The sequence below is a fragment of the Cuculus canorus genome, chromosome Z (genome assembly GCF_017976375.1).
Source record: "Cuculus canorus isolate bCucCan1 chromosome Z, bCucCan1.pri, whole genome shotgun sequence".
Classification (NCBI taxonomy): Eukaryota; Metazoa; Chordata; class Aves; order Cuculiformes; family Cuculidae; genus Cuculus; species Cuculus canorus.
Window position 1 is genome coordinate 2,287,539 of NC_071441.1, and position 21,804 is coordinate 2,309,342.

General features: G+C 41.3%; 1 protein-coding gene across 4 annotated transcripts in view; it reads left to right on the forward strand.

Moving 5' to 3' along the window:
* Window positions 1–4,652: 4,652 nt before the first annotated feature.
* The window catches only part of APC (APC regulator of WNT signaling pathway), a 97,354-nt gene continuing 80,202 nt past the window's right edge, over window positions 4,653–21,804 (forward strand). For all 4 annotated transcript variants that reach the window (XM_054053428.1, XM_054053430.1, XM_054053431.1 and 1 more), the window contains exon 1: window positions 4,653–4,864. The gene's annotated coding sequence lies outside the window, so the exon portion shown is untranslated. The remainder of the gene's footprint in view (window positions 4,865–21,804) is intronic.

The following is a 21,804-nucleotide window of genomic DNA, read 5'->3' on the forward strand; positions in this document are numbered from 1 at the left end:
GTATCACAGGCCTGACTGAAGTTCAGGTAGATGACATCCATAGCTCTTCCCTTGTCCATTGATGCATTTACTCCAGTGTAGAAGGCCACTGTGTTAGTCAGGAGGAAATTTGTTTGAAGATACACTCTTATAAACTGGATTCAAGAATTTTTGATGCTTTCTGTCTTTTTATGAAGAGGACGGTCACTATGTGTACCACAGAGACGCTTAAAATTGTTTTTATTTTATTTATATGTCACACAGCTGGACATTCCTTGATTAAATCCAAACTACTTAAAATAATGAATTATTACGATTCTCATTCTTCAGATTTTAGGCAATATGCCAGGAAAACTTTAGTTTCCTGGTGACTGAATTTACCAAAATAGTACTAAGAATTAATGTCTTTCAAAAAGCTATAGCCAGTGTGATACATCATATGATTATCTAAAAGATATCATTTAGAACACCTAGTATCAGTTCACTCTGCCATTTTCATTACTTTGATTGAACTTGTATCAGCATGGATTCAGCAGTTCATGATCATAGTTTCTAAGTCACAATTTTATGGCCCTTGAAATGGAACAGGGGATAATCAGGACACAGCAATGACAGAAATCACAACTAAAATTTATATTCAAATCGCAGGAAAATGTCATTGCTAAAACAAGTAATACAAGCAATATCAAATCATAGAAGGCACAGATTCAGCTATTTGTCAGTAGGTACTGGCTTTCCTAAATATCTGTTTAAGTCTCACAAATACTTGCAGTTTGACAGCATCTTGCAACAGACTCTATTCTGATGTCTGTCCAAGAGGGGTGAGAGAGCGTTTAGCAAGGCAATTCCTTTGATACTAAAGAGCGGGCAGATCCTGTCTAGACCCAAATGAAGAGAACAGAAAGCCGTAAAACACTGCAGGTCAAATCTAAGCAGGAAATGAAGAGGACTGAAAAAAAAAGAAAAAAAAGGCATTTCAAGAGTGAGTTGCAAAAGGTTTTTATAGACATTTATAGACATCAAAAGAAAGAAAGTCTTATGAAAGGAGTGAGATCTCTCAATGACAAAAGTCTGAAAGGAAAAGGGGGGGGCGGGGTAGAGGGTATCAAGGATGGCAAAGCTAGCACGGAGAAGCTCAAAGAGTTGTTCGGACTAAACCCCCACTGCTCGGGGTGCTGGAGATTCATGACCCCACAACTGCTTCACACAGGGGAGGCCAGAGGAACTACGTCAACTTCAAGTAACTTTGTAGGAAATAGCCTAAATAGAGAAGTGAAATACAGGCTGTATAAGACCGTCACCTGGAAGTCGAGAGAGTGATGAAGCCAAAAGTGATAGAAGGACCTCAGCTTTCAAACAGTCATGGTGTACAGCTCATCCTTAGGGCTAGGAGCTGGTCACCAAAACTCAGGGCATGTCAGAGGTGACCTTCAGAAGGAGAGACTGGAGAGACTGACCTCTGTCCCTCCGAAGCTGAACCGTTTACAATAAAGCTCCCCGAGCGCATGGACAAACGTGGGCTGACAGAGAGCAACGTGTTCTCTGTGAAGGGAAACAGAGAACTGACTGACCGCTGTGTGAGGGTCCCAATAAACACACAGAGAATTACAGAATGATAGAATGTCCTGAGTCGGAAGGGATCCACAAGGATCAGAGTCAAACTCCTGTCCCTGCACAGGACAGCCCCAACATTCACACCATGTGTCCGAGGGTATTGTCCCAAATGCTTTTTTAATATCACCAGGCTTGGTGACTTCACTTCCTCCCTGGGGAGTCTGTTTCAATGCTCCACCACTGTCCGAGTGACAAATATCTTCCTAATATCCAACCTAACCCTCCCCTGGCACATCTTCCTGCCTTTCCCTTGGGTCCTATCACTGGCTGTCAGAGAGAGCACCTGCTCCTCCTCCTGCTATGAGGAAACCATAGACTGTGATGAGGTCTCTTCTCAGTCTTTTATTCTCCGGGCTGAACAGACCAAGTGACTTCAGCCACTCCTCATATTCTTCCACTCTAAACCCTTCACTGACTTTGTGGTCACACCAGTAGCTTTACATCGTTTTTGAACTGTAGCACCCACTGCTGCACAGAGTACTCGAGGTGAAGCTTTAACAGCGCAGAGCAGAGGGGCACAATCACCTCCCTCAGCTGGGGACATGTCCCACATTTTCCTTCAGCTTCCGTACTCGGCTGCATGTGGGCACACAGAGCTCTCTGCCAGGGCCAGCGGCATTCCTCAACCATCTTTCCTGCACACAACATTACTCTCCACCGCCCACCCAGGCCACCCTCCGGAAAGGTCTCTGGCAGCAGCCACTCAAGTGCTGCTTTGAGCTCTCTCCTCCCAGTGACTGCCCTGTCCGCAAAGCACGGCCCCGGCCATGTGGTGCACCCCCAGGCCTGGCAGGCTCTGCAGAGGGGTGTGGACAGGCTGGGCCCAAGGGCTGAGACCAATGGCATGAGGGTGAACAAGGCCAAATGCCGGGTGCTGCACTTGGGGCACAACAACCCTGTGCAGCTCCAGACCAGGGGAAGAGTGGCTGGAGAGCTGCACAGAGGAGAGGACCTGAGGGTGTTGATTGACAGCGACTGAACATGAGCCAGCAGTGTGCCCAGGGGGCCAAGAAGGCCAATGGCATCTTAGCTTGGATCAGAAACGTCGTGACCAGCAGGTCCAGGGAGGTTATTCTCCCTCTGTACTCAGCACTGGTGAGACCGCACCTCAAATCCTGTGTTCAGTTCTGGGCCCCTCACTCCAAGAAGGATGTTGAGGCTCTGGAGTGTGTCCAGAGAAGAGCAACGAAGCTGGTGAGGGGCTGGAGAACAAGTCTGACGAGGAGCGGCTGAGAGAGCTGGGGTTGTTTAGCCTGGAGAAGAGGAGGCTGAGGGGAGACCTTATTGCTCTACAACTACCTGAAAGGAGGTTGTGGAGAGTGGGCTTTCCTCCCAAGTGACAGGGGACAGGATGAGAGGAAATGGCCTCAAGCTGCACCAGAGAAGGTTTAGATTGGATATTAGGAAATATTTCCTTATTAAAAGAGTAGTGAAGTGTTGGAACAGGCTGCTCAGGGAAGTGGCGGACTCTCCATCCCTGAAAGCGTTAAAAAAAAGGGTAAACGTGGCACTTTGGGCCATGGTTTAGCAGGCACCTTGGTGTCAGGCTCATGGTCAGACTGGATGATCTTAGGGGTCTTTCCCAACTTTTACAACTCTATGATTCTCTGTGCACGTGAACACGTGCACATTAGCATGTGTACACACACGTGTGCATGTTTGTGTGTGTGTGTGTGAGCACAACACGATGTCGAAGTGCAGTGGCTGGGGGCAGAGGGTGGGTGGGAGCACCATGTCTGCGATGCAGTGACCACAGCGGGTGTGGGCGTGCAAGTGAGTGTGCAAGCACCAGCAAGGATTGTGCTAGATGGAGGGCACTGGGCTGATGAAGTGGTCCGAAGTCAATCGCGGGGCACGGGGTAGGGAGGGGGAGGCGTCTCTGTAGGTATTAGGAAAGATTTCTTTGCTGGAAGTGTTACTGGGCACTGGAACCAGTTGTCCAGGGAGGTGATGGAGTCAACATCCTCAAAGGTATTTAAAAGACAGGTGGATGAGGTGCTCAGGGATATGGTTTAGCAGTGGACAGGCAAGATTGGACGTCAACTGTCTTGTCCAACCAAATGACTCTATTACTCTGGTAACAAAAATGCTGGCAAATAAACTCTCTAGACTTGTTTTGGAGTTTTAAAACTCCAAAGCATCCCCTATCAGGCCTGGGCAACACAAGGGAGCCGTCTCCATCCATCATGTGCAGCCAGACCAGAGCTGGGACAGAATGGATTTCCCACTCACATGCATATGGATAAATTCTCCCGGAAATCTTATGCATTGTCTGTTCCTTTCCAAGGACTCGTTTTAATGTTATTATGAGCTTCACAGCAGTCAAATCCCGTGCTGATTTGGAGCTTTGGAGCTGCTCTCTGCCTGATCTTGCATTTGAGACGGGGAAAGGCTGCAAACAGGGGGGATTATAGAAAAAACCACATCTGTTCAGCACAGATCATATTGAACACAAGATGCTATCATGTCCAAAGAATGAAAAGCACTGGAAATACACTGTTTGAAAAAAGAACAACATGCTACCAGAGGGACATTCAGTCTAACTTCCAAAAAATACAGTTACTTGGGTGAAAACTTACTTCTACTTTAGCTTAAATCAAAAATACTTTTGTGACATCAATGAACGGTTCCACCAAGACGTAGGACACACACCTGGGAGATCCCGCCAGCCAGGCCACGCCCCCAGCCTGGCCACGCCCTCTTATGACCACACCCCATCTAGCCACGCCCCACGCCTGGCCACACGCCCTCAGTCTGACCACGCCCTCTCGGCCTGGCCACGCCCCCAGAGTGCCCTCGCCCCAGCCTGGCCACGCCCCTTACAAATGCACTGTCGCCATGGCCACGCCCCCAGCCTGGCGACACCACTCATATGGGCTCGGCCAGCATAGCCACGCCCCGCATATGGCCACGCCCCCTCGTACCGTGCCAGTTTGGCCACGCCCCCTTGCGGCAGGTGAGCGCCACGGGGCGGGGATGGGTTGCCGCGGAGGCGCGCAGGCGCAGGCGCACTCCCGCCGCCCCCTTTCTACGTCCCGGTGCGCGTGCGCGGCCTTTTCCCCCCGCCTCAGCTCAGCCCCGGCCAAAATGGCGGCGAGGTGTCCCGCGGCGGGCAGCGAGTGAGGGGCCCGGCGGGGAGCACCGAGTACGGGCACGGGGGAACAGGCCGTCGCTGCCCCGGAGCCCGCGGCGGGGATGAGGAGCCGAGCAGGCGGGGCAGGGAACGGCCCGCGCCCGTGAGCAGGGGGAGCGCCCGCAGCCGGGCGGACAGGTGAGTGCGGGCCCGCCGGGCACCGGGGCTGCCCGCCTGCGGCACAGGCCGGGGGTGGGGGGGCCACGGGCCAGCAAGGCCCGGTCCCGTCCTCGGCCACCCCGGGCCAGTCAGAGCCACGGACCCTGCCCGCCTCGCAGGGCCCCTCACGGCATCCCAGAAGGACTAAACTAGGCATAGGGAGGAATTTCTTCACCATGAGGGTAGTGAGGCACTGGAACAGGTTGCGCAGAGCAGTGGTGGCTGTACCATCCCTGGAGGGGCTCTTGGGCAGCCTGGTCTTGTGGGGTGTCTTTGCCCGTGGCAGGGGGATTGGAACTAGATGATCTTTCAGGTCCCTTCCCTTCCAGCCCAAACTATTCTATGATTCTAATGGCTTGAGTTGGAAGGGGTTCATTAGGATCGTAGAGTCCAGCTTCTATCCCTGCACTGGTCAACCCCAAAATATATGCCAACGTAAACCTTCCTGGGCACTCAGGACCAGTCAGAGCCAGGGACCGTGCCCACCTTGACTCTCCATGGAGATCTGAGACAAGGACCCTGCCTGCCTCAACAGACCCTTCACAGAACCACAAAATTGCGGAATGACCCAAGTTAGAAGGGACCTACAAGGATCATTGAGTCCAACTCACGTCCCTGCGTACGGCAACCCCGAAATTTACACCAGGGTAAACCTTCTGGGCACTCACGGCCAGTCAGAGCTAGGGACCCTGCCTGCCTCACTTCCCAGGCATCCCAGGGCTGGTCAGAGCCGGGGACCTGTCTGGCCAAGGCTTGCAGGCTCTTTCCCTGAAGGCAGTGGCAGGCTCTGCCACCTGGCCAGTGGCACTGAACCCTGCTGGTGCTGGCCACAAGCAGCAGAAGCCCTGATCCCATGGGTGTTACTCAAAGCCCTGTGTTTTTTTGTGTAGTGTAATGCAGTTTGACTTCGTTTAGTGGTTTTGTTCTTCAAAACCTGCCTGGAAGTATTCAGGTAGTCCATAGCTAAAATACCACTGGAATATAAAGGCAACAGGGCTGAGGCCCAGATGTCAGTAAGAGCTCAGTTGCTCTCTGCTGTGAAAACGTGTTTAAAGCCTATGACCTGCATAAACCTTCCTCTAACTGCTAGATGAGTCTTTAACTGCAAAACTCAGTTTTAGCTGGGCTTACTTCTTCTGTTATGTGTCCTCACTGACCTTATGTAATGAGGGGTGGATCTGTACAGGTGTCTGTGACTATATCCTCAGTTTATGAAGTCACTTTAGCCTCAGTGGCCATTTATAGCTTCAAAGGTGATTGATTGTAAAGTAAAATACTTCAGATATCTCTAATTACCAGCTTCATTGTGTGACCACAGAGTAATGAAGATGCAAGTGTACAAAACTATCTAACTGACTTGTTTGTTGTTGGCTCTTCCGCTCCTCGTAACAACTGTAGAGGAGGTGATGGTAGTGACCTTTTAAAACTGGGAAAATAAGCCTTTTAGTAAAGCTGTCATAGAAACTTAACTTTCTGAAAAATAAAATAAGGTTCTGCTGAAGCGGTTTTAATGTACTTACTTCTACCAATTCCTGGTTGAACAAGAGGAGTTTTTTCTGTGTACCAGTGGAGATGCACTGATTTGAAAGCTTTTCTTCAGAAGTGTTGGTAACGTTTTGGTAAGTTGAGGCTACAGCAAGAGTTAAGTAATATTAGATCAGTAACTGAAATGGAAAGAAACAAAACATTTTTCTATTCAAGTGCTCTAATCTTGTTTTTTTAAAACTATGTTGAAAGAAAAAGTAAGTATGCCAGCTGGGTTCATCCAATCCTAAGCACTCAAGAAATATTAGTCTTAAAGTGAATGTCATGAGATCATTGTTTTGCTTCGACTTCAACTTCCTTGATATGTTGTTTTTCCTTTAGTTATGGTGAAGACTATTTATAGAATAGTTCTGCCCAGTGAGAAGAACCTTGCAAGTATTTCCTCTCCTTGGATGCATTAGGTTTCAGAAAAAAAAAGTTTGGTGAAAGATGTTTGCTTAGTAGTATAAAGGGCAGGGGAGGAAGACCAACCCAAACTGTGGAAATCGAAATTGTGATATAGTTGATGATTTTTTTTTTTTTCTGCAATGTGAATAATATGTAAAGTAATGCAATATGAAACACTGTTGAGCATGAGAACCTGTCTTTGCTATGTATCTTATTTCCATGGATTGAAATCCCTCCTCAAGTACTTGAAGTTTTGATACCTAGGCATCTGTTGCAGAAAATGTTTGTGGAGTAACTAGATCACAGCTACAGTTTCTTTAGAATGTAAAACAGATACTGTCAACAATGTGCTCTGCCACTGTATGCAACAAGTTACCAGCACTCTCTTTTGGTCAGTATTAGTGCTACACTAACACCTCTGCACTTTGTATTTACAATACCTTGTATATGCTTTCAAAAAATATACGTGTGTATGTATATATACAGTTATTTTCAGTAAAGACTTCTAGATTACACCTAGAACCTGTTTATAGCTAGATAACAAATAGAGAATAAAGGAATTACATCCCTTTATGATTGTGTTTAAAACTAAATATCATAGTTAACAATAAAACTTCCTTAATCCTGTAATGAGGGAGAAGGAAAAATTTTATTTGGCTGACTTTATTTTGGCTAGACTCTTTGAGTAAAAGCAAAATAGTCTGGATTGTTTTATAGTAGGTACCTTTTCCTGTTTGTTCCAAGCAGCTCACTGACAGTAAACAGAATTATTCATGTGGGTATATGTATGCTTTTGGAAATATTTTATGGTAGCAAGTTGTTCTGGAATATTATGAGTGGCAAGTGAAAGCAAAGCACTGATTTAGAGTAGATTTAGAGTAGTAAAGTAGTACCTCTTGTTCCCACTTTCAAATTATGCTATAAGAAGCTGTTTCATAGCATTATACAGTAGAAATCCATTAATTCTGTGGGGTTTTTTCACACTATCTGAAACAGTGTAAAATCAATTTTTTTGTGTGCGCCATGCCTTGTGTATTCTTCTTTGAGTTGTCCCAATTTAACTTGTCTTTTCTTTGTATTAAGTTACCATGTTTTCGCAGTATTTTTTTTTTCTTTAGTAACTTTTAGGTTTGTGATGGAATAAGCAGTGCTTTAATGGACTGAAATTATGTAAACAACCAGCTTGGTGAATAAAACATAAATTGCTAACTTCTCATTTTTTAATGGGATTATCAATATTATGCATGTTAAAAGAAAAAAAAAGTGTATCAAGATTGTTTCATGAGCTTAGGTTTCCATGAAGACTCCATTGCAAGTTTAAAAGTGCAGTATGACTATACTAAATGAAAGTATATGGACCCAGCTGGGAATTGGAATCCAGTAGTTGTAATTGATCTTTGCATGGATCTTCTTTGCTCTGTGCTGTTTATAGCATTTTCATCATTCATTTACTGTATTAGCAAAAGCAAAAGAAGTATTAGCATAGCAAAACCACTTCTACTATATAGTATTAGCTTTGACTCCTTCAGATTTACATACCCAGCTTCTAATGTTTCGGTATTTAATAGCCTGCATTGTTTTGATCCTAATTATCTTGAATTTTGAATACAAGTGTGACTTTTATTACTGTGATAGTGATTTCAATGGGAAATCATGCTGTGTTGTTATAGAACTTGGTCTGTTGGATAATTGAAGTGCAGTTTTATTCAAAAGGTTGTGTCTTGTTGCATCAGTTGTAGCTTCAGCAGGGTTGGCTTCAGTGAAGGTGGGAGAGGTAGGTAGTTGGCAAAAAGCTTAAAAAGACAACCATTTGCTTGTTTTGTTACCTCTATACGCTACCACAACAGCATCTCTGATCCTGCTTGCTGGTCATGGTTACAGGGCTAGTATATGCTAATTCGAATTGACTGCAGAGGTTAATTGAGTTCCTTGAGTATGTCCATTTGTGTCTTTATTAGACAATGATTGCTTTAATGTTAGTGATCACTAGTGAAAATGAGAAATTTTAAAACATGAACACTTTCTGAGATCAGAGAGTATTCATTGTGCCATGACTTTCTTATGGATTTTCAGAAGGTGGCAAATAAAATTCATTAGATAAAAGTATCTTCCAAATTAGTAAATGCAATTGTATTAGAACACAAGTAGTATGATTTCTGTATGGAAATGAAAATCTGAAGTGCTGAACTTTCAGGATCAGTAGCATTTTGAGATGTCTTTTGTAAGCATATTGTTGTTTACCGAGCATGCATTTTAACCACAAATGGATGGAATAGTATCTACCAGAAGAAAAGACCTTACTCACATAGGCTTTATAGTTCAAAATAAAAATAATTCAGGCTTTTGGGAAATAGCATAATGGTACCTCTCTTAATGCTGTAATTTTTTTGAAGTTATGAACTTTTTGTTCTTATCCAGTAATAACTCTGATAACACAGTAAGGCATCACTTAAGGCTTAGCTTGTCACACATAGATTAAATGCTTTGAAGGAAAATTGGGTATTTTTTCTGGAACTCCGCTGTCAATAAAAAGCGTTCTTATTTGTGAGGTTAATGGTGTGAGTGCTGGTTGCTTTAAATACATTCTGAAAGGTGCCGAGTTTCACAAAACTGAATTTGGCTGTTAGTAGATTGGATTTTTTTGTGGTAGCTGGCATGTGGAAGGAACTGGAAGAAAACTAGGACTTCTCATTGTTGTGTGACAAGAGTGCAGAGAAATCATGAAAGCACAAATTGTGTGAGTTGGCTCTCCCTTTATTAATGGAAAAAGGTTCTCAGGATCACATGAGGTTTTTCTCCTCTCTGAAACCTCTGCTATGGAAATCCCACGTTGCTGCTGTTCTTCCACTTAAAGGGGTTCAGCTCTTTAGAACTAAGCAATGTTTTTTCTTATATAATAGTGTAAAAAAATTCCAATTTAACACAGAAATTCTGTACAGAAATCTAGTTATATTACTCAAACAGGCCTACTTTGTCTTATCGTTCTTTCACTTTTCGTTGATAGAGTCGTATATTGAGTGTTATTACTTGGTTGTGTTTTGCAGCTGTTTTTTGTAATATTTCTGCTTTTTTACGTATAAATGGAAATTCAGTTGATCAATAGTCAGTATTTCCCTCAAACCCTCTCTGGCTTGTTTTGTTACAGGCTGTACTGGTGTTTGTGTTTGGATTGTAAAGTTCATGCTTAGGTAGTGGTGTGACTTCGGTCTAATAAAATTATTTGAATGCCTGAGTAAGCATGTCAGGATAGAACTTAGAGGTGTCACTGTATATGCTGAAGTGCCTTTCTGTTTTTGATGTAGGTTTATCTGTCGGTGTGTGATTTGTTTGATTGTTTGGGTTTTGTGTTGTTCTTTTGGGTTTGTGTTTTGAGGGTTTTTTTTAATTACATTGCGGTATTTTTATAAAGTGAATCATAGAATGGTTTGGGTTGGAAGGGACCTTACAGATCATCCAGTTCCACCCCCCTCCAGCATGGTCAGGGACACCTCCCACCAGACCAGGCTGCTCAAGACTCCATCCAACCTATACTTGAACACCTCCAGGTGTGGAGCAGCCACAGCTTCCCTGGGCAACTGGGTCAGTGCCTCACCACCCTCATGGTGAAGAATTTCTTCCTAGTGTCTGATAGAAATCTCCTCCTTTCCAGTTCAAAGCCATTCCCCCTCATCCTATGACTACAGGCCATTGTAAAAAGTCCCTCCCCAGCTTTCCTATAGGCCCTCTTCAGGTACTGGGAGGAAGATACAAGGTCTCCCTGGAGCCTTCTCCAGGCTGAGCAACCCCAACTCTTTCAGCCTGTCCTCATAGCTGAGGTGCTCCAGCCCTCGGATCGTCTTTGTGGCCCTCAACTGATTTTTGGGAATATGGAAAGGTAAGTATGAATGCAAATAAAAATATTACATAGGCTGAGGCTGTGGTTATATAAACTTAGAAGTGAGGTTCCAACATGATGGTGAAGATCGTAAGTTCTTTATACATTAATGTTAAATGTACCTCTGTAGCTTTACTGGAAATTACTCATCAAATTGTCTTTTCAAGATTTTTTTTTTTTTTTTTGAACAGAAGTTCTATGAACAGCTTTTATATCCAGGTTTATACTGCAGAACAGATCTGAATTGCTACTTGTGTTAGTTTTCTTTGGGGAAACAGAGTGGTCTTCAGAGTGACAGGAACAAAGTGTTGCTACAGTGGAATTATTACAAGGAGTCTGTCCAGCCCAGTAGTTTTATGTAATGTGGCTTTGTGTTGTAATTATTTCCTAGAAATTGAGGGTTGTTAATAAAAACAAAGAAATGTGGCATGTGGCATGCATTTTTGTTGTTGTGAAGGGTGCTCTTGTTTTGTGTTTTTATAATTAATAGTATTTCATAATTAATCTTCATAATAAAATTGTGGTCGTCTTTGCTGGGATAGAGTTGATAGAGTTCTTTCGTCCCTGCAAGTCAGTAATTATAATGATGGTTCTCCTGTTATAGGTAGCTGTTACTGTGCTGTGGGAGTAAAGTTCTTGCTTGCAGAGTCTTGTCTTGCAGCTGATTTCTGTTCTCAGAAATTATTGATTTGCCAAACTTCTGCAGTTTGAGACTAAAGTTGCTTTTCATGCCAGTTGTGCTTGGATTTTGAGGAGAATATAAGCAAAGGTGTTGGTGGTAGAATAGTAGTTATGTTGTGATTAAGAGAAACAAAGGAGCCTGCACAGAGGGAGTTAAAACTGAGCTAAGTGTATAGCCAATATCTCTATTTCGGTGCTTGTATTGCAAGGGAGGAGTAGGGAAAGGTTTGGTTATTCCTTGCAGCACAGACCTGAAGGTCCAACTCACATAGTCCATTAAGAGTAAGTGCAATTATAAGAGGACTACATATTGAAATGGCTCTTTTCACGTGTGGGGTCCTTTCAGGAATAGGGCAGGCTTTTTTACAGCTCATATGTATTATCTTCTATGTACAAACGACTTACGTGCTGAACATACATTCTAGGAAGTCCTACAGTGTAGTCAACATCAATGTGCTTTTCTTTGGGTATATTTGAGAACATAAGAAGGACATCTTGGGAAATAAATTTACTGCATCAATTCCTAGGCAGTGGCATTGGAATTCAGTAGTCTGGACATTAAATTCTTTCAGTTCCTAATTTTTTTTTTAAGTGTTATTTCAGATGTGATAACAGTATTGTCCTGGAATGCAGTAAGTCTAGGAATTAAGCTTACCGTGGGACTATAGTATAAGAATTTGACTAGATATGTTCATGTTGTACAAGGAGCAGTCATGCTACTTGGTATTGTAATAGATGCTTGCTTTAATGATCTAGGCTTTTTCTAACAGTGTGATGTAACAACAGCTCTTTTTTTTTTATTTGAATGATAATGAAAACATTGAAACATTCATTTATCTTCATAATTTAAATATTTTAAATGTTTCTATGTTTAAAAAAAAAAATCTGGAGAAAAAGATACCAAAGTTATCTTCGATTTATTTCAGAAATGCAATTAATTCCTTGCTGGCTTGAACCAGCTGGAAAAAGGATGAAATGCAACAGGTATGTTTTTCTTGAACTGCAGCAGTGTTAACTGTCCCTTCAGTCAGCAACTGGTTACCTCTATTGCTTTGTGTCTGCATAACGTTCTTTGGAATAGGCAAAGATTCATCAAACTGTGAAACAGGACATTCTTTTGAAAATGGAGCAAAATAGTTATCCATAATCTTACTAAGCTGTATTTTGTGATTACAGGTGTACAATATCAGAATAAAAATACTAAGTTCCTCAGTTGTCCCTTTTGGAGGCAGATCATAGTGGTGCTGCCTTTATAGGTTTAAATTCAGACGTCAGTCTTGCAAATAACTTCCACTTTGCCTCAAGTTGCTGAAATCTTAGTATAATACTGCTGCTGTCTATTAGTCTTGATCTGTGCTAGTCAGATTAAATATCTTTTTTTCAGTAGTTACTTGTTTTCAAAACACCGTCCTAATATTGGTTGCATTTTGAAAATATAATTGAGAAAATTTTTTCTTGCTGCGAAGTCTTCTGGTATTCCTGTTGGTCCTAGAGAGTTGGTAACATTGGTTTTTATTCAGTAAAAGTTAAACACAGATTGGTTAAGCTTTGGAATTCTAGAATCTTGCTCTTAAGACCAGTAATTTAGCATGCCTTCATTTGTGAACATCTTTGAGCAATTAAATGCTGGCTTGTGACAATGTTTCAAAGCTTTGGGAACTAGAAGTGTGCTTAATTCCTTGTAAGGACCTAAGGATGTGGGTGACCTTCATACTGCTCCTGCGTACTTAGTAAAAAGTACCTTTCCAGTAGCTGATTTAGTGCCTGGTTTGAAATTTTAGTGTGATGTTGCAACTTGCTTATTTCAGCGACCATGCTGGCCATTTTATCATTTTGCTATTTAGTAGAAGCTTCAAATAGATGGGTGGGCACTGCATTTTCATGACAAGGAGAAGTCAGCTTCCATTCTGACAGAAGTTTGTATTTTATCAGCCCTGCTCTAGTGTTCTTCAAAAGCCCATAATACCTGCACCGAGGAAGGATTGTCTCTTTTCCTCATGTTCAGGATTTCAAGTAGAAAATTCCCATTTATGATGTGCAAAGCATATAGGTCATAAAGGGCTAAGTAGCTGTGGTTCCTTTACTATATTAGAAGGGATACAAAACCAAACTTTTGAGCCCAGAACTTCTTTTTGTTTGAGTTTGGATTTTCTTGGTGGGTTTTGTTTTCTTTTGTTGGTTAGGTTTTTTGGTTTTTAGAGTTTAGCTCTGTTTTTTTAGTAAAGTGGAGAAAATAAAAGATTTAAGTATTTGAATTAGGCGTTCCACAAAGGAAATGCTGCACGTGCCTTGAATAATGGGATTTCTGGAGTTAAATGCCTGCCTTGTCTCACTGAGGTTGTCTGCAACTTCTCTTTCCTGGTCAGAAAGACCTACATTCAAGATTTCTGCTCTCTCTAAGCTGATTCCCACAGAACTTTTTATCCAACAGCTCATGTAAAGCCTCCTTGGTTACTCTGGATCAGCCACTAAAGACTTAGATGTAAAGATGAAATTTTGGTAAAGTTGTTGTTTGTCATCAGATGTTTTTCACCAGGACCTAGACCAACCAAAAAAAAAAAAAAAATGCTGATTGTTTGAATTTATTTTTGGCATCCAAAGCCTTCTTTCCAGCAATTTTGGAGTAAAAGCTTTGGTGCCAGTAGTCTTGGCACTATAACTGCTACCTATTGCTGCTGAGACAACAGTGTCAGCAGGCAGTGCTGAGGTGCATGAGATTCCGAGGTTAACAGAATGTAATATATGATCATATTCACACATAGTGGCTTTTTAACACAAAGCTGAATAGATTATTTTTTTATAACGCAGTGTGCCAGAAAATTGTTTACAGACTTTTATCGGTACCAGGATTAAGCATAACTCTGAATACTTCCGAATTCCTTTATATATATATTTCTCTAATCTTTTGTCCTAGTTTAGCTCTGGCCCAGGCAAATTTCAGCAGCTAAAACTGAGCAATTGGACTCCGAATTCCCCACCACCACCACCCCAAGGGAAAGGGAAACAAGAGACTTGCAAGCTGGAAACTAGAACTAAAGCAGTTCTAATGAAATACTACTAATAATAATGCTATTAATAAGAGAATAGTAATAACATATTTAAAAATAAAATACATACAAATATATGAAATTACACCTCGATTCCTCGATGGCTGTGCATAACCACAGATGCTGCAGGGCAGTCATGATGAGTGGTAGGAGGGAGACTGGACCCAGAAACTGGATTCAGGAATGCACAGATCCAGGATCAGGGGCAAACAGACAGATGAGGTCCTCAGTGAATGTCTGCCATCAAAGGAGAGAGCAAGATTCTCTTGTGGTCTCTGTTTTACACAGAATATGATGTATGTGGGGTGGAATGCTCTGTTGGTCACCTCTTCTGTCTGCCCCTCGCTGCGGGTGTGACCTGTTTCACATCTCGGAGCTAGTGGATGTCATAAGTCAAAGATGGCCTTGGTTACTATAGGAATAAGTGTAACCAATGGCCTTTCTGAATGCCAGTGCCCTGTGTTAACACTTCTAGAGTGAAATGCTGTCTGAAAAACATGCAGTTAACTTTCAGAAGATGAAGTTACTTAGATGAGGCTGAGCTGTAGTTAAAAACCTGATTCTACTTTACCTCAAACCAGAACATCTTGCTTCTTACCAGTCTTCCTCCTCCCTTCTGTTTCAGCAGAATGACTCTGTTGGGATTTTGTTCCCCGGTATTCAAATTGTCCAACTACAAGTCTTTCATTGTATGGGATTCTATTTTTAGCGCAGTCTAGTGGAGTAGTAACTCAAACGTCTGTAAAGTTCCCATTTCCACAAGAGCAGGCAAAAACCCCACAGAGCTCCTACCATTTGCTCTAGCATTTTTCTACATTTTGGAATTTGTTGTTATCTCAAGAGAAACCACAGATCTAAATTAGAAATACAAGCTGGAAAAGGACATTAGCTAGTGTGATTTTTCTTCTTTGGTTCCAAATATAGCTTATTTGTTTATTGTTGTATGTGTTTTAGGACTCTTTAAAAGTTCTGTATAGACTTGGGGTAGAAATGACAACACAGAATAATGGCACTTAATTCACATGTGTAAGTCTAAGTATGGTTCAGCATGAACTCCAGAGAAGTTTAAGGTCAGGACTCAGCTTGGAATCAGTGAAACAGCTTTAATTTGGTCAGATCTTTTCTTTTTTTTCTAACTTGGATGACATTATAATTGCCTCCAGGCTACCAAGAAGCACAAAGTGTGCCTGAGTACCAGTTCATACACAAATGTGGTTATTCTATTTTTGTCTTAAAATATCCTGACTAGTTTAATATGTATACACTGTAAATCTGTGTCCTAGCTTTCAGTTAGACTCACTCCACTGTTGCATTAATGCATACCGGTGCAGTCAAATAGCCAGAATATTATGAGACTTCTTGTTAGTTAATATAAGACTAATGGAATGTTTGAATTGGCATGGAATTAGGTCTCTGACAAAAGGTTTATGCCAGTCTGAGTGATGGCTTGCTAATTAAATGTCTAAATTTCATTGTTAAGACCTTGAGAACTAGACTTGATTCATAAAGCTTTTCCCAAAAATGTTTCAAGTGCTGGAAGCTGAAAAGAGGGAATTGAAAGGAGAAAGAGAGCTTGTCTTCCTCTAGAATCAGTGGACTTGTGTATTGCATTATTTGCATGAAAAAGTAGTTGTCTGTACATGACTGTCTTTATACTGTTCCAAATCTCTCTCTCTCAATTTTACTTGTGAGCAAGATGTCCAGATCTTTTTCTTTACCAGTAAAATAGTGCCTTGAATGATGTAAAGGTACTCAGGAGTCCATGTAACAGTCAAGTATGCACAGGGCAAGGAAGGCCTGAAACTAATTTTAATGACACAGCGTGGTTATAATTCACTGGTTTGTATTTTAGAAGTCTCAGGTGTTTTAAAATGTTTTAACTTTTTCAGAGAATAATACATACTGGGGTTACCATGGCTAAGCTTTGCATTTGCTCTCTGCTCGTGTATGAATTCTTGCCTTTAAAGTCAACTGCTCAGAGTACAGGTAGTGTAGGAAAGCACAAATTCGTTACTTGCTCTGTATGTATTTATTGCTTGAAAATTTTCTGACTTGTGACTTACAAGTTATGGAATTCTTTACAAAACCAACTAATTGTTCATGTAGGCAGTTTGCCACCTAGTTCACTGTTTGGAGGAGAATTGTATATTATTCAATTCATGTTTTTCTAAGTTTATTACACCACTTTTCAACACGGATGGATAGTGCTTTTCATCATTCTTGCCTCTGTTCTCCGTTTCCCAAGTTGTTATGTAATTATATTGCAGGAGTCTGTAGAAGCCTCATAAGCATCAGAATTGCTTTGTGTTGGGTAAGCCTCAAATCTGTAAAAAGACATAATTCCTGAAGTGAAGCTCATAGCCTGCGGTGTAGAATATTACCAGGCATTTGAACTGGGGAATAAGGCTTTCATGAGGCTCACTACTAGCACTTGCCAGCCTTTACTCTTTGGGAAAGGGAAGGTAATAAACTGTAAATGAAAGAACATCACCAAAGTATCAGCACGTGTGGACTAGAAAGCTCCTGCTTTTGTATCTCACTCGTCGTCAGTGAAGTCACGCTACACAGCCTTCCAAGGAAGTGCCTGAACCTGGAGTGGCCATACTCTATTATGTGACTGAAGCATAGGTGTAACCTTCTGTCTGGTGGGTCCACATCTGGGCACAGAAGAATAGTTCCAATCAAGTTGCTCATCCAGATGACTCTAGTCACTTACATGTTTGATCACATGATAAATAAGTGCTATGATGTGAAAGTTGCATGAAATCTCAAAGTGACAAAACATGTCTGGTCGCAAGAGAGGACAAAAAATTTAGAAGTGGAAAAAGAAAGAAATGAGACTGGAGAACAATTAATACATAGTCTTAAATTTAAAAAATCAATTACTGCCAATTGAGTTTCTGCGGAAGGACTTTGTGTTTCAGTTCATGTGACAGAAGGGATTTTTCCAATGGCATGGGATCTCTTCTATTGTTTCTTCCTTGTTAGAACAAGTAATACCTATTGTGAAGATTTCTTTTTCTCTTGCCACCTGGCGTAATTAGCTTGCCAAATTACCCCCTTCAGTGTCAGGGGAAATGCTTAAAATTCTTGGGATCTTGGCTCAACTTGATTTGCAGGCACTAAGTTTGCCTCCAAGACTACTTCATTTGGAATGTTTTTTTGTGTATTATGTTTGTAGAGTTTGCTTAGGATTGCTCAGTGCCATGAAAACTTTAAACATGAGTCGTTTGAGGTTTAACATCAAAACAATACAAATTATTTCTAGTAAGGGATTTGGTACTTGATTAAAAATATAAAAAGTTATAAAAGAGTAATGGATCAATAAAATGCAAATCCATGCTGAGGAGGAGGATCTGCGTCAAATATGTTTTTCCCTAAATCTCTGCTAGTTAGGGCTAGTGTTCTAGCTGACTTGCCTTGGGGATCTTTTCATTTAAGATTGAAGTATTTGGGTTATGTGTCAGGAGGAAAAAAAAGGGGGGGGGGGAAGTGTTCTTCTAGTACACTTAGAGATGGAGAGCTTTTCTAAATATGGTTGCGATTACTTAAAATTTTCCCTCCCCATGTCTTTAGGGATTGGAATCTGAGATGCAGAATGTATCTAATCAGCAAGATGTTTTTCCTTTCAGTGATAATTTTAAAATTGTACCTCTAGCCCAAGTGTTTCAAGAGAGTTGCAATGTTATACACTCTAGTAAAGCAATTGTCATACGGTTCTAAGGTATAATGCATGGAACATAAGTATTCCAGTCGTCTAAGTTGAGTAGCTGGTAGCTCTGGATCTGAGCAGGGGGAAAGGAAGGAAGCTGGCACTCGAGTGTGCACTCACTATCTAGGTCAAAGAATTTAAAAAGCACTTCTGGCTTCTCAGTTTTTGACAAACTTAAGTGCATTTTTCTGCTCTTTGGCTGCACTGATGCATTATTTTTTCTGGGCATGGCTATCGGCCTGTTTTTAAATTGCTTTCTCCCATTACTTTCCTAAAGTAACTTCAGTATAGTGGTAAATTTTTAGTAGTAGCTGTCTCTGATGCTAGTTTGGTTACTCTGAAGTTGCATGGTGATTTCCAAGATGAAGAATGGCCAAAAGAAAGGCCAGCTTTGTGTGAGTTGTAAAGCGTGGATCACAGAGCACTGTTGCTACATATATGGAGCTGGTACGGGAAGCAGATTGCCTAGAGAAGGCATGAGTATTTCAGTTGCTTTTTCTTCTGAGCAGATACATCAATTTAAAAAAAAAGTATTCATACTCCTTGAAAACTGGACAGGGCAGCTTATATTTGAATTTTTGTTCCTTATTGAGTAATCAGTAAGCTGCACCTTCACTACTAGGAGAAAATAGGTTACCTAAGATGAATAGACTCCTCAGATTTTTATGAAAACTGTCCCCACACCAACGGAAGCAGAAGGTCGTTTTCCAACGTTAGTAGTGTTAGAAAAATTAAGATTTCAAGATGCTGTTCATTCAAAATGCCCAAAGGAAAATATAATTCCTAGCACCCACCCCACCAACGCTACAAAAAATCTCTATATTGAAATGAGGGTATGGATTTTTAATTTTCAGTAAACCCTCTAAAATGTGTACCAAAAGAGGAGAAAAAAATGTTAGTGTGCCTCGTGGCTTGTGTTACTGCAAATCCCCTAAGGCTCTGAGACCCAAATCATCCAAGGAAGCATTTTTATGGTGAATAAACAAGCTGAGGAGAGCAAGAACATTTCCAAAACAAAAGCTAACCCCAAAATCTGACATGAATCATTACAATTGATGATCAGTGTCGCTGCGAGCAGGGAAACTGTGTGCTGGCTGGGTGTCTGTGGGGTTGTGCTGCCTGGGAGCACAAGTCCATTCTGTAAGAGTGCAGCCTCCCACAGCAGCTCACCTTTACATACACAGAAATTAATTAATGGTGGAGTTCTGCATTGCTTCTGAAAAAAGAGCTGGAGAACTTTCTTTCTTGACCTTCACAAGCAATCAGCTAAATCTCAGTAGCTCGAGAGCTGATTATAATTGTTGCAACACGTTATGAGTGTACGCACATTGTGAGGAATTAAATTTGTGCCGGATTAAATCAATCATGAGCCTTTATGCATTTCAAGCCCAGAATAGACACAGGCACTGTTCAGCAGGACCTTTATATTAGAAGCTGCAGAACACCAGAAGTCCACATTTATGAAAGAAATATCTTCTTACACTGTAGGCTCAGTTCCTACTCATTGGATTAACCACACCACTGTTGGGAAATTCCATTCCAGTTTATCTAATTTTCACCTGAGGATTTCTATACACTTAGGACAAACGTGGAAATATTTTCAATATACAGCAATAAAAAACAGCCTACTTTTTGCTAAACCAGCTAGGTTGTACTCCTTAAACCATACAGCACATCTTCCTTAACAAACTGAGACATTTTTTGTCGTCTTTCTTTGATCTCTTTAGTAATTTAGTGTTGAATACTGGAATGTGGTATTTTTTTAGATTTTTAAGGAAGTTAGATCCTTGGAGTCCTTGTCAACACTTTTATCTTCTAAAGGACAGTTTTTATAGATCAGTTTGATATGGTTGTCATTTTCTAGCTAAAACTCAGTCCTTAATTTAAGTATTTTAAAAAATATAATTATGGTGAGGGTACTCACAGCCATGACTTTGCAAGATCTTTGTGTTTCTAGACCTGGTCGCAGCCTTTCTTAATGCAGTGGGCTTTAAGGAACTTGCCTATAGCTGGAACTTTGTTTTTCTTAGCAGACCTGAAGAGTGATGATAGTTAATATACCTTCTTGTAAAAGATGTTTGCTTACAGGATTCCACAAAAATTGACCTGCCCTCCTTTTCAATATCCTGGGAAAAAAAACATGTTGATGACCTTTAGCTAAATAGATTTTTAGCTGATTTATTACTATTAAAATGTCAGATTGCTTATTACAAGAATTCACCTCTTGCATTAAGAACATCTGGTTCAAACCAAACAAAGGGAAGACTAGAAAGAAGATAGTGTCGGGGAAAAAAGGGTAAATATTTCACTGAAGTGATAGAGCTTCCGCTTGTCAGAGTAGTGTGGAGTTCTGGGATGCTCCTTGGTTCACTATACTTATATATAAGCTTATATAACTGTGCAGGATTCATTTTTTTTAGCAGTGACCTCTGTCAGGCACATTTGTAACCAGAAACTGGATCTGATCATCCCTGTGCATGTGCAGTCATCCATTTGCCATGTATGGATGTGAGTACTGCAACTTCTTACGGCTGATGCTAAATATTAAGAAGCAGCAAAATAGGGCTTTGTCTTGTAACACGGGTGACTGCAGGTGTTCTAGGTATGTGCTCAGTTTCTTCTTCTGGGTCTGACCTTTAATCAGCCTCTGAGCAGCTGATAGATGTGCAGCCCTAGGTAGAAAGGTACATCAGAGCCAAGAGCTGTGTGACATCTAACAACGAAGTATTCTAAGGCAAAGTGCTTATACACAAAAGATGGCTCTAATGGAGACTGGGCAGATCCAGAGCCTGGTACTCTGCAAAAAATATCCGAAAACATCAAATTCTTGATCTTTCTCTAAACACTTAATGGTTTTTTACTCCACAGAAAAGAGAAATCTGTGTTCCTAAGCAGAGGCGCCTAAGGAGAGCATTTTCTCTGAAAAAAAAAAATCCCCAGAGAATCCCTGAGGTACACTAGACAACAGCTTTTATATGGAAGATGTTCAGCCTTCAGTACTTTAGTGGATTACTGACTGTCTGTACTTCACAGGCAAATCATCAGTTTTCTAGCTCACATCTTTGAAGTCAGCTTTCCAAATTTCTGTGAAAGTCCACGCCCTTTAGTGGATTGAATGAACACCATCTATTTTCTGCCTTTTTGGCTTTTTTATCTTCCTTTTATGTTGCTGCAACAGAGCTTTTTGGTTAGGATGGTTTTTCCATTTAAACATGAGACAACTGTGTAAAAATTAATGCAGAACGGTTAAGATGAAGATGTCTGCAGTTCGTTGGGGAAAGCGAGGGCTGATGTAGGCATTTATTGAAGTTTTCTGTTGCCTTTCATCAAGGTACTGTACAGCATTGCTCTGACTCGCTGCTACCTCCTGATGTCTTGAAGGCGTAGGGCCTGGATTAAGTAACAACTCAGTTTATTGTTATTTGAACAGAAATATTTCTGATAAATACCTGCACTCTAAATTAAAGTCCATGAGAACTAACACAAGGCATGGATGAAGAGTCGTACAGTTCTGGGATACTGTGATCTTAATTAGAGGATGAGGAAAGGTAGGTAATGTGACACAAAGCTGTGTCGGGTGGGGTTTATTATGCAGGTGAGATAAAAAGATGGTTAAATTGGTGGTAAAGTTTACTGGATTAATGGTTTGCTATGCAAACTCTCTTCATTATTG